The 16,898-nt window shown below is 34.0% G+C and overlaps 1 long non-coding RNA gene across 1 annotated transcript; it reads right to left on the bottom strand.

The window, feature by feature from the left end:
• Window positions 1-14,059: 14,059 nt before the first annotated feature.
• On the bottom strand, window positions 14,060-15,760 carry LOC134234685 (uncharacterized). The gene is made up of 2 exons (XR_009985234.1): window positions 15,250-15,760; window positions 14,060-15,123 (listed from the first exon to the last, which is right to left on the bottom strand). It is a non-coding gene; the product is annotated as an uncharacterized LOC134234685 (long non-coding RNA).
• Between the last annotated feature and the right edge of the window lie 1,138 nt (window positions 15,761-16,898).

Below are 16,898 nucleotides of genomic sequence, written 5' to 3'. Positions count from 1 at the left end.
TGCAGATTTTCACTGTACCGGCTTTTTAGTACTATCTGCCTGATTCTTATGTGGAACAGTACTTAAATAACTAAGATATCGTGTTTGAAGAATAATTATTTCAATGCAAAAAGTATCTACGATATACATATATTTCTATCATTATAACTTAGCTGTTACTTTATCCATTTTTCCCTGGAAAAAATACATTAAGAAAATACATGTAAATAGAACGATGCTAAAATATTAAATTTAAATAAGGGCAATGTCCCTAAACAAATACTTAAAGCACGGTATTTCGTTATAATATAAAAGACGACAAAAAATTGTTAATAGATGAATAATAATCCAAGTCTTTTACAAGACAAGAATACACAAAAAAATATGTCTAACAAGTTTTTACAGAAAAAATAAACAAAAAAAAATAGAACTATATACATGTTTGAGAATTATGAATAGTACTACAGCTATTCAGTTAATTAAATATTTGTAGAGCGAATTAAATTGTTAGTGTGATTTTAAATTTTAGAAAAGACAAACTGTTTAAAATTTAATACAATAGAATTTTGGTTCACGTATATGAAGTGTATCATTACAAAGGAAAAAAACCTTCCTTCAAGTAACTAAATATACGTTTGCCATTCAGTTGATTAACAGCCCCCCCCCCCCCCCCCCCCCCGGCACCCTTTCTCCCGAAATCAAATTCTTAGTTAGTATTTTCAGTATATATTAATTAATATTCAATGTGTATTGTACATGTAACCCAGAAAAAATTATTCTTTATACAAACATCAAAACAGTCATTATATACATACATGTACATGTGCCGACAGTGGTATTTTGATTTGGCAGGGATTATGTTTTAAATTCAATTTCAAACTTAATCCTTCCAGGTATATACATGTATTGCAATTATTTATTCATTTTTCCGTAGAAAAGCGAAAATCAATTTTAAAAATGATGTAAACAAAATGTTAAAACTTCTCGGGAATACGAAGTGACTCTTTGACTTCGGCATGTTCGGTGAAGCGAGATTTAAACACCTCCATTGTGTCGAATTATTTTGATTGACAGGACAAGCACGTGTACTTGGAGTGAATCGTTTGAACTTGAAAGAAAAAAAAACCAATGCTTACTGTCAAATGGATTTGTTAATAAAAAAAATGATAACTTTGACTGCCTGGAATATTAGAAAAAAAATTAATATATGAATTTTTATTCCATGCAACAAATTTCTCTCTCTCTCTCCCTCTCTCTCTCTCTCTTTCTCTCTCTCTCTCTCTCTCAATCAAGTTTCTATCGCTTTTACATTTGTCATGTTTAATAAAAACTATGACAACATATTTATTATTTATTTAGTTCTGAAATTCTAATGTAACAAATAATTTGAATGCTTCTATCCATTATCTTGTCCGAGTATATAATCATGGTCGGGAAATGTCTTCAGATATACATTTACAGGTAAAACTTAGCTTAGAAAATAACCAGACAAAATAAAAATAACTAATAAATATATAATATTATTACATAAAAAAATTTAATACGAGTGAATGGTGCAATATGTCAACAGGCCTTTATAAATTAATATAAAAAAAAAATCGGTATTTTACACGGAATCGCCGTGACATCGAAATATATATTATTTAGTTTTAATCTAATTATTCATTCTGCAAGTATAGTAGTTTTCTCTTCTGAAGTCGACATTATTTTAATAGTGAAAAGAATAAGCAGATTTATTTTATTATTAAATTAATTTTATTTTTTATACGACAGGTGTTCGGTAACAAACACACATGTTTTACGGCAATAAAAATCGTGTTATTAAAATATTGATTTAAAACAGCATACATATGTGCAGAAAAAATTGTTTTAATTATTTATTCACTTATTTATTTATTGTTTATTTATATTTTAGCATCTAATATTAGAATATAACAGAATAATTTAAATGCAAGGAAAAAATCTGAGGCATCCCGAATAAATCGTTCATCTTGCGTTCACCGTTCGTTCACCGTTCACCGTTTGCGCTCCGTTCGCGTTCTGCGTTCACTCACCGTTCTCCGTTCACACATCGTTCACCAAGTTGCGTTCAGCGTTCACACACCGTTCGTTCACCGTTCGCTCTGCGTTCGTTCACCGTTCGTTCAGCGTTCGTTCACCGTTCAGGTGGGAAAGTAGAACGTTTCAGGGACTGTACCAAATGTGTGATATGGCCAATTTTCAAGTTATTTTTTAGCAAATCAAAGCTCAATTTCAGGAAAATATTTTCCGTTCCTATTGCACAGGAATCCGATAAATTAAAAAAAATGTTAAAATTTCATGTGACATGTCAATAAAATTTTCACTTTTCAAGTACGCCCAGGTTCCTGCCGAATGCCAATCAAAAGCGCCCTCGTTCTTTCTCTGTAAAATATTCCCTGAATTCCTGCACTACCCAAAGTCCTTTGCGAAAATAAATAATAATAACGTAAAGCGTAAAGAGCTAGATCAGTTTGTAGAAACCTTTCAAAAAAAACAAAAAAAAGAATAACTCTACAATGTTTTTCAACCAAAATTACACTAGTAGATCTATAGTTTCAAACAGATGCTCGGCTGTCTCCATAAGCTCCAACGCAATCGGCAATTCTCGGCTGACGCTCCATTCAAATATTCGAGGTACAAGTCATCCAAGGAACTCCATTTGGCTCCGACGAGCTCCATGACGTATGACGTCACAGCTAGTCGAGATGTCTCGTGCAGCTTGATGTTGGAAGTGGCTGATCAATTTTTTTAGAATGTTTTTGATGGCACATTAATTTACTGCGAATTAAACTCGTCGTGTGAACAGGGCAATAGTGCCGTCCAAACCTACACTTTTATACATGTACCCGAATTTCCTAAAATTGTTTCAAGTCCCGGTGCCCCCTATTCTTAGGTCCCCTCTTCCCCTATGCTCGAGTTCCCCTCGAGCAAGCCTTTTTCCCTCGGCGCTAGCGCATCGGGAAATAGACTTGCTTTTGAGGAACTGGAATCTTGCTGACTCCCTCAATGATAATTACTTAAGCTGTATATTGTACAGCTCCATGAAATCTACATGTGGTTAAAAAAATTATTCTATATAACATATATCTAATTTACTAACCCTTGAATCATCCTGCTTTATAGCGAGTGGTAGAATGACTCGTCACAAGAAACTACTAGGATTGTTTTAACGTTGAACTCCGCCTAAATTGTGCTATAAACTAATGTCTCAATCAATGGATAACATGTATGTTAGCATATTTTCTATTTACACTCATATATAAATTATATAGAAAGCTGATAACATTTCAAGAATTTCAGCGGAGTCCAGTTTGGATTAGCTGCAGATCTGTAGCTCTCCGAAAAAATATATTGATTGACCGGAGAGAAAGAGTGCCACCCATTGAAAAAACTGTATATTTATTGCGCACAAAAATGTGCGCTCGGATCTCGATTTATTTCTCCATGTTTTTAAATTTGTAATCTCAAAATATTACTAACCGTGTGTTCCTAACATATTCTTTCACTGTTTCCACGACCAAACATTCCTCATAATTGTTGATGATGGAGAGAGGAACGAAGCGTAATCAGCCGTGGGCTTCCGACGATGATTTTACGGACACTTCACCAATATATATTGTCTCCTTCAGAACTTCCCTTACATTTAACTCAGCAGCCTAATCATCTTTTGAGAGGTGGTTGGTGGTGTCGTGTAGATGTGCAGTAAGGTTTCGGAATCTGGATTTTGCCCTGGGGGATCAAATGGTAGTCTAAAAAATGCCAAACATTTTACTCAGCAGCCTAATCATTGGGAGATGGTTGTGGGGGTCATGTAGATGTGCAGTAAGGTTTTGGAATTTTGATTTTCCCTCAGGAGATCAAATGGGGGGCGGAAAAATGGCGGGGTTTTTTTTCAATGCAAAAAGCCCCTTATTTCCTAAATTCCTACTTCATTTTACATAGTGGGTCGTGACCGGTCGGCAGGGGATGCTCACTCCTCCATGGCATCTGATCCCACCTCTGATGTTTCGGAGGTCCGTGTTTGCTCTGCTCTTATTTTGTATATTTGTTTAATGGACGTTGAGATTGAATACTGTTCGTTATTTCCATATCCTTCTTCTAATCCTCTTTTGGGAGAGATCACTCTTTTGAAATTTCGGTAAAACATCAAGGTCATGGGATAAAAAACATAGCATGTTGGGAAACTTCTTGTTATGGAAGTGTACACGTGAAATGTGAAAGTCGTATCTCTTCTCAATCAAAAGGAAATACAACATTATTGAAAAGTAAGTTAAACTTCAAGGTCACAGAGCCAAAACGTTATGATACATATGGAAAGGTCTTATCACAGGTAATATACAGGCCTGTACAATATGAATGCCATTCAATTCTAGTTCAAAATAATCAATTTAAAACAATTAATTTTGTTTTAACAGTAGGTCAAACTTCAAGGTTGAATGGTACTGTCCCATTTAAATATTAATACACATGTTTATAATATAAAAGTCCTGTCTTTTCTCATTCAAAATACATGTATATGACCATGGTTATAATTTATTGTGACAGATGGACAGACTGACAAACAAATGATATTTAATGTCCCCTACCTTTAGCAAAAATGGAGGTACAATAATTGTCCTTAGAATTATATAGTGAAAACAATTACTCGTGTGATACCTTGAAGAGTTCCGATTCTAAAAAGGGAAAGAGGGTGTTGCAGAAACTCGCGATTATTCCCTATATATCGAGAAGAACATTTAAATACCCTCGTTATGTCTAAATATTGTTACACTACGTAGAGGACTATGTTACGGCGGGTGTTTCCTGCTTGATACAGCAAAACCCTTTCGTCATTTTGCACGAAAAAGGTTGGACCAACAAAAAGGACAATGGCTAAAGCAGCAATTTGAAAGCTATACTATAGACATCGTGCGGGAATGTTTTTCATGAAATAAAACTGCGTCCCATAATCACACTGTTGGAGCTAAATCCAAGACACTTCATTTGATTCAAATCAAATCTTGGCTACTTACTGAGAGACAAGAACTTTTCAAAATTGCAATAACTAAAGTATGTAAAAAATAAATCATTTAAACAATACAATAACTTTATATACCAAGACAAAAGAAACATTTTATAAAGCATTGGTTTTAAGTCACAGCAAGGAAAATAATTCAATCATGCATTTTTCATCTATGATTATTACTCAGTTAATTCTTGACATTCTCTCTCTCTTTCAATGTATATAATTACACTAACATTACATATGGGGAAAAAATATGCAAAAATAATCCATTCAAGGATTCGAACCCATTCTCTAGTAAAAGTGCTGGTTGGAAGCCCACCAGCATATCCACTAGACCGTTGCGGACATGATAGAATTCGTGATATTTAATGGTAACATTTTGCATTTCGTTTGGAGAATATTTTTTTTTCAATTTTTGCGTTTTTAAAAAATGTGCCTCTTTGAGACGAAAATCGGAAATGGCAGTTTTGAAGAAAAATTTCTGCCTCTTTGTATATATATCAAAATTATTCTGTTTCAAGGAGCCACTTTTTCAGAACAATGGGGATTCGCTATTTAAAACACGGAAAAATCTGACATATTTTGCCGTGACACTAATTTTCACATCATTTAATGGCAAATTGAAATTCAATACGCAGCTTCCAAATACTGTTTCTAGTTATGCTTTATATATTGTTGCATTTGAAAAATAATTAATATGAGTTTGTGAAACCTAAAAACTATTCTTTTAATATGCTACACATTTAGGGAAAATAACAAAAGAACTGCAACATCTTCTTTACAAATATATTACTCAATTTAATACTAGTATACATATAGGCATCGGAAGCAAATTATAAATGGAGTGGGGGATTTGAATGAGGGTGGGGTCTGTATATCTGTAAAACTACATTGAATGCAGCAATCAAATATTATATAACACAGGTTCAATGCCGTCAGAGAGAGAGAGAGAGAGAGAAAGAGAGAGAGAAAGGAAGAGAGAAAAAGGAAAGAGAGAGAGAGAGAAAGAGAGAGGGGGGAGAATGTTAATCAGATTAAACATACACAAATTATACCATAAAACAATTCTTTTCAATCCTTGAATAAATTAATTAAATTGTTATTTTTTCTTTTTAGTAAAACGCGTCTACAACGTTCCTTGTTGATGTAACATCACCATAGTGTTCAAAGAGGGATAACTCCAAATTTCCATTAATCATCTGGATGATTGACGCAATGTTCGTTTTCTAGTTAAGGACTTTTGTAAGATATGTTTGCACGAAATTAAGTTGTATAAATTTTCTTTAATATGTTTTTTTAATAATTGAAATAATAGTGTCTCTCAAATAGTTTCTTTTGCTGAAATACTCTCGGAAAAATTTCTTGATTCAATGTTTAATGTACTTTGTCTTTTTCCTTAGATATGACACTTATGTGAAACGGCTATGGTGCAATCTTTAAAGCCACTTGGTCCGATTCTAATCGCTAAAAATATATATTCGTTTTTCTTTTTGAAAAATAATTGTCCATAAATTGTTTCAGCTATTGTTAAATTATATCACCAAGGTCTTTTTCTTTTTAAAGATTTCAAAATTTAAACATAAAAAAATAATTTTTGTAAGGTCACACAAAAATAATGATCTTTTGTTGACATTGCGTGAAATCACCTTCGAAAAATTAAATATATCGCTTACATATACATGTACATGTATAACTCATGAAGAACAAACCCGATCATTTTTTCCACAACAAAGTGTACACAGGCAATATTCTAGCCCTCGTTACTAACCTCCCATTCTAAAAAATCTTTAACAATATCTGAATTTCCTTTATTCTGTAAATATGCGAATTTCCTTTATTCTGTAAATATGCGAACTCGAAATGTTGTTTGAAATATAAAAGCTTCGACTTAATATTTTACCTTTTAGCCTCCAGAAAAATAGCAGGCTCTTTATGACTCGCCTATAAGTCGGACATAGAGTTTTACATCATTATTTAACTCCCAAAATACTGACTTATAGGCGAGTATATTCGGTAAATGTTCAATACATAGTGTACAAATTTTTTTTTCCAAAAAAAATGTTGCAAAGATAATGTCAATATAGAAAATATCTAAATTGTACGTGTATATAAAAAGATTTTTTAATGCAAATACAGGCTTAACAATAGCTGGAGGGCGCATAAAGAAAACAAAATAAAAATTTACAAGGCGCTCTGACCAAGAACCAATCATTACAAGGCTTACTGTGTGCTTTCGGAACGTGAAAGTTGGCTACCGAAGTTTTCAAGAGATATTGCTCTCTAGCACGTCGTTGATATGCGCTATATATATCGCGATCTCGCCGACACGAATTATTTTAGCAGATTATCACTACGGAGTAAAGACGTCAATATGTGGAAAAGGTCTAGGTATCGAGAGACAATCTCCAATGTATCACCAAACCTAGCTGCAGAACTCTGAAGTGTAGCTCCTTGCTTAAAAAATTCGGACAGATAAAGCCGAGAGCTACATTTAAAAATGCATAGAGTGTTTTTTCGCTCACTTCAGGTTTTGTGTCTTGTAGTTAATGCTTTTTACGCCTTTACAATGGTATCTGTTAATTAATCATATTATTTCACTCCAATTATTGATATTATATTTTCTTTACAACTGTTAGAAAATAGCCTTATAGAGATTTGAAATATATAATAATTATATTATTTACTAACGGCTTTTAGAAATGAGACAAAACCCAAAATTGGTTAAATCAAAGTATCAATGTGTAACTGATATAGAAAACTACAGGTAAATTGAAATACTTAGACGGGACGGGATAAAATCTACGTAATTTTTTCCTATCCGACATCGATAATTACATGATTGATTGATTTATTGTGTACTGTTATACGTCCCCCCCCCCCTGGCGCCTCCGGTTGCTACGTCCCTGAGCAGGGAGGGATCTTTATAAATCGTGCCACACCTCCTGTGACACAGGGCCTCGGTTTATACGCTCTCATCCGAAGGACCACCCCATTTAGTCGCCTTTTAATGGCTTTCACGACAAGAAAGAGGGTACTGAGGACCTATTCTAAACCGGATATCCACGGGTCTCGATAATTATATGAAAGATGTTGATATTGTACTGGGGAGCTTCATATACGTAGAACGAAAAAAGACAGAACCCCAACGTACCCCCTCCACGATTACAATGTTCAGAGTTGTGTAATCCTGATGTATACTATTGATAAGAAAAGACATCCCCGGAGGGTTTCTGTAGGGGCGAAGTACTAACGTGTTAAACTTAAACGACTCAATAAATGACAATTTTGTTGAAACAGCGAGAAAAAAGTTTGTTTTCAACTCCAGCACAACTAAATCGGAGGGCAGTTATGTAGGCGCTGTTAAGGTATTACATAAAAAACATAGCTCTGAACAAACGTGTAAAGCAAAACGATCTAGCTTTGTATGAAGAAAGTAACTTATTTATAAATCCATCCTTTACTGTATTTGCTAGGTTATTTTCTCTGTTTTAAAGAGATGAAGATGTTTTTTCTCCGGGTAGTCGACCTATTGTATTTTATTTGGTCACGATTACAGAGATAGACGATTTAAGGGTGTCTTCTAATCAACACAAGAACTGAAAACAATGGTATATATGTCACAGGTGGTGAAAAGTAAATATCACAAATTAAAAAAAAGTTTGGTTGAATGAGACAAGCCATTATAAAGCTAGGTGGCAGGGTGTTCGCTACGGGTGCTGGTAAAATTAGGTTGGCAAACCTGGATTGGAGTTGTTCTTTTTTTTCTTTCAATTTTCTGCTTTAATGTTGGTTTTTTGTTTAAAACAAATTAATATAGCCCTCTCCAGCACAGAACTCTTGTCCAATACTAACCTAAGTACTTGACTCCGTACTCTAATGCCACAAAATTCAATATTTAGGATAATGCACCTTTGCTCATGATAATTATGTAGTTACTTCATTTGGTATAGCATATGTATTTAGGAGAAAAAGATGAGATTTTCAAAGAATTTAAGCTTTGCCACTACATGTAAATAACCACCCCCCATTTACCAGAACCCCTGACCCAGATATTCAGAAAAAAGAACAACCCTTCAATCATCTTAATGATCAGGGGCGGATCCACTAATTTTTGAAAGAGGGATCTAGGGTTGTGTCTCTTTAACCCCCCCCCCCCTCATTTCACACTCTCAAGCAAAGATTCACACACACGTATGGAAAGATCTAATGTTGTGGAAAACGACATCTTTGTTTTACGTTCCGTTTTTTCCTTGAAAAGGTACCCCTAGTTCGAGTAAAAACACATTTCAAAATTTAATAAAGCCTTAAAATTGAATGGATTTGCAGCATTTCCGAAGAGATTTAATGAATTTCCTTCAAGAATTGAAAAACAACTTTATTTTTTTTTTTTTTTTTGGGGGGGGGGTTCAGGTGGGTATACAACAAATAGTTACATATTAATTCCTTCAAAAGATATTGTCAAATAACGGTGCATATATAGCTAACACAGCAAAAGTAATACTATAATCCAGAAAAATGCAGAGTAGACATGTTCTAAAGCAAAACAAACACACAATATATTGTCATTCCGTGCATTTGTGGTGAACAGACTTTGGCGATTTAACGCACCCGATGAATCATAAACATCAAACAATGATATGTACATAAGACGAGCGTGATAGATTCGCAAAGCTCTGTACAAAACGGAATTTCGATACTTGTGAAGTATAGTTTTGCTTTCTAACATTTCAACTCTGAATAGAATTATTTTACTTGATTTAACTTTTAATATTTCTCAATAATACACAACAAAATTGCCCTTTTCCAAAGGATTATGAATAAAGTTAAGATTTGTGAAAATGCAAGGATGTGTCAATCAAACCCGCCAAAAAATTTTAATTTATGTTTTAATAGCTTTTAAATGAAATCAGATATTTAATTAATTTTTGTGTGAAATGCTATTAAAATATGTAATTTGTGATATTATACAGAAAATATTGACTTCAATGTTGCTCTGGTCTTGTTTTGTATGTTTGTTTAATGGACGTTGAGATTGAGTGCTGTTCGTTATATCCATATCCTTCTTGCTAATATGACGCCAAAATATAGTCCCGGTTTCCATGCTAGAATATTTGTCCTCAAAGAAATTTTAATTCATGACTACAGAAAATTTTATTATAGAGAATACTTATTTAAGTTTGAATGACTATAAGAGAGATGGATTGATTGAATACATTTCTACAGACATTATCAGCTGATTCTAGGGTGGTAAAAACTGAAACGCGACATAACTTTTCTGTTTACCATGTCTCCACGTGCTAGTCACTTCCTAGCCAAATTTTCGTGAATAATTTACCCTATCTCGCTGTAATCTCGCTGACTCTCGCCAGAACTACTGCCAGAGCTACTCTGAACCCATCGGATCTTATAATTTGCAAAACACCGATAAATACAAGGTTCCAAACACATAAGTAGGGGTGAACCAGATTCCAGACGATTTGACGAAAGGAATTACCTGTGCAAAATCTTTGATTTCTTTTCCAAAGAGGCCTAAATGTTGGTTTTACCTATTTCATCCTCAAAAAATTATAGTACCCACGTTTCAAGATCAATGAAAACAAACTACTACTGTTTACTTCATTGGAGAAAATGCTTTCTTGCAACATATGTATTTAGTTATATCCATTCTCTAAATATTCACATTAACTTAACAATGAATGATTTGACAACAGATTTCAGAAAAGGTGTGGTTCTAAATTTAGATCCAGGGGTAGATCAATGAAGGATATGGAAATAACGAACAGTATTCAATCTCAACGTCCATTAAACAAATATACAAAATAAGAGCAGAGCAAACACGGACCTCCGAAACATTAGAGGTGGGATCAAGTGCCATGGAGGAGTGAGCATCCCCTGCCGACCGGTCACACCCGCCGTGTGCTCGTTGTCATAATCAGGAAATAACGGAAAAAATCCGTGTTCAATTCAGTGTATAAATAATGGACTAACAATTGGTATGAAAAACGACAGTCAGCATTTCATTCAATGATAAATTGTATTTGCAGAAAAATCTACTTGCGGAAAAGTCAATCGCATCATCTCGAGTCTTTTCGTCAGAGGTCAAAAACAAACTCGAAAGTATCGACATCATCGGAAGTTAAAAATTTATACATTTCCTGTTCATAGTAAAAAACGGACTTAGAAGTAGTATATTTTAGATAATATCATTACATTAAATAATAATAACTCCTTATTCCACAGAAAAAAAGGTCTATATACATCATCCATGCTTTTATCTAAAAGTTTGCGAAAAGGGGGGGGGGGTGTCATGGAGTATATATTAACAAAACATTTGTTGTCTCCTTCCCTAGATAAGATCCGAGGAGTGGGACCGTGGAGTTGCGATTGGCAGAAAACCCACATACATTAACCATTCTGCTAAAAACTCTTCAGAATGCACAGGGGGGTAGCAACGGGGGGGGATGCCCCTTTTTTTCCCAACCTTACTTATACTATAGGAAATCTAAATTTTTTTTTTGCTCGTCAACTTTTTCAGGTAATTAAAAAAATTGTCACTGGCTGCCCCCCCCCCTCCCCTTTCAAAATCGATGCTACGCCACTGATGGAGCCAAGACATCCTTCCTTTACAAATTAAATAATTAAATATTTTTACAAGGTTCTCAAATAAAAAGATAGCATTAAAAAGTATTGCTCAAAAGGTTTATCACTTCTCTCACAGATATTGATTGATTACGTCAGGCATGCTTTTTGAAAAGCTGTTACTTGTACTCCATTCTAACATCGGTGCTTACCAATAGGAGCCCTCCTATTACAGCATGTGCAATTGAATGATTTCGACCTTACAATAGGCAATATTAGAGAACGTCAACCGAAATGCAGGTATTTGATATCTACTTTCTGAATTTAGTGATACAAAAATACCAGATTAATATAAACCAAGAAAAATGTCTAACCTATCTATATTCCCAAAACTTACCTTTACCTAACAATACAAGAAAAAACGAGAAGGTCAATTGCACACAAAAATATTTACATTTGAAAGGAGCAAATGCCCAAAATGCAAATAAAACATACAAATATTGAATATGTGAACAATATTTGGCAATAGCAACAATACTTTGCAGAAGCACCGCTAAGAACTATTGTGACTTTGTAATTTTTAACGTGGACTCATTAAAATTTTTGGAACAATGTGCAGATTTCAATCCGAATTTCGCCTCTGTTCGAACACGTTGGTCTCTTCAATCACCTTGTAAGCAAATACAATATATCAATTAGTCAAATGCTGACTGACATTTTTCATACAAATTGTAGGGCCATTATTTGTACACTGAATTGGCGACGGATTTTTCCGTTATTTTCAGATCATGACAAGGAGCACATGGCGGGTGTGACCTCTCAGTAGGGGATGCTCACTCCTCCATCGCACCTGATCCCACCTCTGATGTTTCGGGGGTCCGTGTTTGCTCTGCTCTTGTATTGTTTTGTTTTATGGACTTCGATATTGAATACTGTTCGCTATCTCCATGTCCTTGGTTTGAGTTCGCTACGCTTCGGGTTGCCTCGCTCTTAGAGTTCAACCTTTTTTTAAAGACTTGATTTACATGACAATAAGCTGGCATACATTGGTATCAGTGTTTGAAAACAGATTCCTTTTTACGTTTAAAATAATATAAAATATTATTACTAACTTAAAATTAACTAGTCTTTTTTAGAGGATGGAGAGTATTTTACTTACAGAAATAGCTTTTTATAGCCCTATTCAATAAACTTTTGAACAGAAAAAAGGCCGTATTTATTTATTGAACAATTCGCCCTAGAAAGGTACTACACTCTTCTAACATCATTTGAAGGTCATGGTGATATCAAAACAAACCTTACTTTTTAGTTATTTTCTCTTATTTTTTAATTAATTCTCACAAATATCTTTATAGAGCAAAAAGAACATTATTTGAAAAAAAGTTGTCAATAAAAGTGTCAAACATTAAATTTTATAGCTGCAATACTGTAGTTCTATGCCTGAGAAAAATCGGACAGATAAAGCAGAGGGCTACAGATCCAAAACCTTCGATTTACGACGATGATTTTTTTGTCGCTCGCAATGGGTATTTTTTCGTGTATTTTATACATTCCCCAGCTTTAAAAATAATTTTAAATGGTATCTAATAATTAATTAAACATTCAACTCAAATTCTTGATCATTTACTAACCTCTCAACACTAACAAATCTCTGTTTTCGGTTACGGACGTCGAAATAGAACTCTTTTAAACAGACTTTACAAAACTATATACATGTGTACAGGACTGTTTCGGACCGTTAAAATGTAAACAAAGTATCAAAAATAAGAGTTAAATATTTTAATTATTAAAAGATACCATTCTAGAATCCAGAGAAAGCTTAAATTACGAGAAAAAAATACCCAAAGTAGCGACGAAAAATCTTCGGCGTGAATCGAAGGTTTTTACAACGCTTGGATCTATAGCTCTCTGCTTTATTTGTCCGATTTTTCTCAAGCAAAGAGCTACAGTTCTGCAGCTATAAATTTCATTAAAATTAACCCCTATCAGTACTTTCAGTACTTTGATTAGTGGAGGAATATTGAGTGAAATATCGAGCCCGATGCTAACAAAATTGTATATGCGATAAAATAAACAAAATCTGTTGCTCACCAAATACGGTAATTAGCCCTTGGTCCCTGGAGACAAGTACCTGTCGACTTCCTTCTACAGCAGCAACAGGGAGGCAATGTTTTCCAACTTTCATTTGATTTTTGTCATTTAGGCCACACCAATAAAATTTCTTGTTCTACGGACAACTGACCCCCAAAAATTGGGGCGAGCGAGCGATTTGATAATCATAATATTAATATTTTTGTCAATAAAATTTTCAGGCGAGGAAGAAAAAATAATGGAGCGAGCGATTATATTTTTTAAATTTTCCTTTTCATTTCTAGAGTAAATCATAATGAAACCTTGTCAAAGTCCACTGATCATGTAAGACATTCAATATCCTATATTTGTGCCTAAACAAAACAGTCATAACAATGCTGTTACTATGTTTTCTCACTTTTTAATTACATAATGACTTTACTCCATATGTTAAAAAAACAATTTTAAAAAACGTTCTGATTCCTTTACATGTTTAGAGCATTATAAGGACATTTGACACAGGTTGTTTATTTCATAAAGGTACAAAATTCTGTAAATAAATCTGCTAATGACATAAAAGATTAACTCTCCTATGAATCTCAAACCTTTGATGTTTTCAGGGCTTTATTTTGCCCTGTACATGATTTGCTTGTACATTTATGAGATTTATCACTGTTTAAATAAGTGTTTACCTCCATCTTTAACATATATTTCAAAACAGTATTCACAAAATGTGATGTGATCAAAACTTATACAATCATCTGAAACTGGTCAATTCCAACAGCACTGCTGTTCTGTATTTATGCACAATATCAGAAGCTAAACATGGTCCCAAAATTCACATAATTAAAAAAATCAGACATAATAGAACCATCGACAAGACAAGTATGTCCCATTACTTTTTATCATTTACAATTAATGCCAGCAGTGATAAGTTATCATTACATATGGTAATTCACAAATTTATAATAAAATATGATTGACAGTGACACAGAGCTCAGAATAACAAGGTTCAACAAATATGAATTATAATCAAAATTGTTTTTTTTTCAAGGGTTGACTTATAGAGAATTTGAAATAAAGTATCAAGATGTTTAAATATTATTCAAATTATGGGTAGCTACTTCGGCAAATTAAGGTAGATGGATATTTTGAATTCTTCTGGTTGGTCCAGGACAGCATGGAATTAGTACATGTAAACAAAGAATCTGTGAAAGAATTGTCTGTGGAAACAATTTTATGGCTTCATGGAAATATCTACCTACAGTGTGCATTCACTGTGGTTCAACTGAAGACCTTCTTGAATAACAATGTCTGCACTTATTCACTATATAAACAGATAAAAAGTTCTAGTCCAGTTTATCATTCCACTGCAGAAATTCAGAAAAAAACTCCACCAAATCCTGCTGGATCTAGGGCTTCAACACTCATCATCCAAAGTAAATAAATCAAGAAGCTTAGCAGTCTCCCTAAACTAAAATAGATGCAACTTATTAAAAGTGTTAAGTATATATATACTTATTCAGAAGGGGAAAAAACGTATATATTGTATATATGCATCTTTATCTTATCTAGTCTTAATTTCTTGCACTTACATTTAGGCAGATTCCAAAATTTGATTTATATCCATGGTGGTCCTCTGCTAAAACATAACAGATCTACTCTACCCAATCTTTGCTGTTTATCACGGAGTTATAAAGTTTACTTGTTTCCACGCCGTAACTCTCAAAGCATGGTTTAAAAAGTTGTGCAACTGTGCATCATTAGAGCTAATGACAAATGCGGGTGGTTTCGCACTGATCACCTGTACGCGCCGAGTTTCAACGACAAATACCGTCATATCTGAACAATAGTCAATACATCCGAGTGTCAAGTGTCCTTTCTCGTGCAAATTGATAAATGTTGTCTTGGTTTTTCCCAACATGTAATATTTCCTACTGAAATTTCAAACTCAGAAATGATCGAGTATTTAAAATAAAATGAAAAATGGGGCGGGAAATGGAACGAAAATTTCCGGAAGCGGGAAATTTAAAATAATATTATTTTTTACGTTTCTCTAAAATACGAGCGCGCGGGTCCATCGAACAAGAAATTTTATTGGTGTGGCCTTAGTGACATAATATTACAGAAAGGCTGAAATTTTATACAGAATTTTCTTTTTAACGAGAACTGTCTACAGGGAAATTTTCGCCCCCGTTTTATTTTCGCTTTACCCTCTTTTGGTCGAATTTAAATCGAGGCGAATTGAAAGAATCAGTATAATTTCTTAAACAAAACTATAATTGGGCGAATTTAAATCAAGCAAATGCTTTTGGAAGTGAAGAGTGAAAATAAGACGTGGCGAAAATAACCCTGTACACAGCATTAAAAGCCAGCAGCTGCATAGTTGGAATCTACATGCTGAGAGTTCAACTGTCGAGATTGAAACATGTATTTCACATTGAACTTCTCAGTTTAATACATTGTAGACCTGTGGTAAGGGTTAATATGCCGAAATTGAAGCTTTTGATAGTTTTCACTGGGAATTGTTGTACCTTCGATCAGGCAAGTCTTCAGAGACATTGTCATGTGCTACCATAAAAATCATTAAAAAAAACCAGTCACCCTTCAGTCGGTTTACATATCTCAATGGATAAAAGGGTCATACCAAAGCATAGGATCTTGCATTTTTCATAAGAATGCATTAGAATTAGATGACGTGGGTGTGATCGCATCATGATCATTCTAACTACTTCAATTACAAGAAATTGACACCCATGGGTTTTAAGTGCCGACTTGGTGACGATAAAGTTTCTCGGGTGATCTCCCTTTGATTACATAATGACCATGGAGACGAAATCGGGAGATAAAACATTAATACATTGTTTGAAGAATAAATAAGATTTAGGGGAAAATGTATCACATGTTCAGATGTTTTCTGCACAAATATGTCGTCATCAAATGAAAATTTTGGCGTAAACTATTCAAGTTTGATACCTAAAGATAATATTTCCGTAAATTATTTTCTTCTCCCCCTCACTTTATTTTTCCTAAAATCATAAGGCCGATTTAGCACATTCGTGGATTTAGCTCTTTAGGTGTAAGAGAATATACATGGATTCCGCAATTGTCACGATGTGGTACCACAGATTTCTCCCCAAACCCAAACTCTTGAAAATGATGATGGATGATCCTCAAAACGGTATTTGGTCCATGCCATCTTTCCCTATTGTCTAGTCCTCATCAAGGAGGTAGTTGTAGTGGG

Source organism: Saccostrea cucullata, unplaced genomic scaffold (assembly GCF_032062105.1).
Source record: "Saccostrea cucullata isolate Sc308-1 unplaced genomic scaffold, CSIRO_AGI_Scuc_v1 ctg332, whole genome shotgun sequence".
NCBI lineage: Eukaryota > Metazoa > Mollusca > Bivalvia > Ostreida > Ostreidae > Saccostrea > Saccostrea cuccullata.
The sequence above is the reverse complement of the archived record's forward strand: the minus strand, read 5'-3'. Positions and strand labels throughout refer to the sequence as shown.